At 44.6% G+C, this 1,770-nt stretch overlaps 1 pseudogene; it reads left to right on the top strand.

The window, feature by feature from the left end:
• Nucleotides 1–847: 847 nt before the first annotated feature.
• Nucleotides 848–1,278, top strand: LOC102501303 (synaptojanin-2-binding protein pseudogene; annotated as a pseudogene).
• The last annotated feature ends 492 nt before the right edge of the window (nucleotides 1,279–1,770 follow it).

Below are 1,770 nucleotides of genomic sequence, written 5' to 3'. Positions count from 1 at the left end.
CAGTGTGTGTTGGTTCACTGGGGGAACTAAACCAGTGGATCTAGCTTCACTTGAGTGATGTAGTAGCTGCTGTGCTGAGTCAACCCAGCATCCCATGCTTTATTTACTTATACCCAACACTTACTTATTTCTGTTATGGACTGAACAATTGTGTTCAATCCTCCCCACCCTCTATTCATATGCTGAAGCCCTAGCTTCTAATGTGATGGTTATTTGGAGGTAGGGCCTTTTGGAGGTAATTCGGTCTATGTTAGGTACTGAGGGTAGGAACTTCATTAGTGCTCCAATAGGAAGAGGAAGAGAGAGAAAGAACTCTTTCCTTTATCATAGAGGATTGGTCATGTGAGTGCTCAGCAAGAGGGCAACTGTCTACCAGCCTGGAACCAGGTCCTGACCAGACGCCAAATCTGCTGGCATCTTGATCTGGGATTTCCCAGAACTGAAAGAAAAAAATGTCTTATGTTTAAACCATCTTGTCTATGGCATTTTGTTAGAGCAGTCTTAGAAGACAAGACAATTTCTTAAAGGTTCTTAGAGAAGATTCCATAGCTTTCTCTCACCTATTATTTAAAAGAGTGCAAACTTCTGTATATTTTGTGATTTCAAAGTTAGTTTTGATATTTTTATGATTTCATGTTTTCAGTTAAGGTAATTCATAAATGCTCAGTTATACATAATATGATTTTTATTCCTTTAATATTTTAACATAAATTAACCATACCAGGAGGAGTTATTAAACTTAGGACCTGGAAAATGCTGTGCTTTGGATGTAATGGTCAGATGGATTTGTGTTCACCTGCGCTGATCACCAGCTGACCCGAGTAGGAAGCCAGGCCGCCAGTAAAACATGATCGGGAGAGTCGATTATGTGGTCACTGAGGAAGAGATCAATCTTACCAGAGAACCCTCGAGGCTGGGCTTCAACGTCGTCAGTGGGACAGATCAGCAGTGTGTCCAATGACAGTGGCATCTACGTCAGCTGTATCAAAGAGATGGGGCTGTGGCCCTGGATGGGTGGCTCCAGGAGGGTGATATCCTTTTGGTCAATGGCCAAAACCTAAAGAACCTGCTGCACCAGGATGCTGTCGACCACTTTCGTAAGGCAGGCTATGCTGTGTCCCTGAGAGTGCAGCACAGGTTACAGATGCAGAATGGACTTGCAGGACATGGAGAAGAAGAGAGCCACATGGTACTCCCATAGCAGTGGTATTGGTGCCGCTGTTTATGCTCACCATGGTGGCAGCCTGGGCCTTCATGAGATACTGGCCACAACTCTGAAAAGATTGCTTGCTTCTAGTGCGTCCAGTGAAGATACATTTCACCCACCCTCTTCCCCTGCGATTCCCCCATATCCTTTCCTCTCTGCAGAGCCAACATGTGATTTAAAGTGACTGATCCCTGCCCAGAACCCTGCTGTTTGGATCTCTAAATCTTCATATTCTAATGGAAGAGTAAAGGTATCATTTGAAGGAAAACAGAAGAAAAGACTTAGAAAAAATAAGAAATGATCTCTTCTACCAAAACTGCTAATAGAAATTCAGGTACCACCCAACGAGGGAAAGGTCCAGTGTTCCTGTCACCGTGGGTGACACATTTTGTTTTTTCTTAGCCTTAAAAGCCAGCTGTGGGACCAGTTAGCATAATGGCTATGTCGCTGAGCTCCCATTTAGCCGACCGGAGATCGAGTCCCAGGCCCGGTGGCTTAAACTCATGCTGGGCGCGTGTGCATGTGTGCCCAAGATCTCGAGAGGAGAATGGAGGAGAAGAGAT

Source organism: Tupaia chinensis, unplaced genomic scaffold (assembly GCF_000334495.1).
Source record: "Tupaia chinensis unplaced genomic scaffold, TupChi_1.0 Scaffold000037_21, whole genome shotgun sequence".
NCBI classification, from domain to species: Eukaryota; Metazoa; Chordata; class Mammalia; order Scandentia; family Tupaiidae; genus Tupaia; species Tupaia belangeri.
This window is presented reverse-complemented; position numbering and strand designations above follow the sequence as displayed.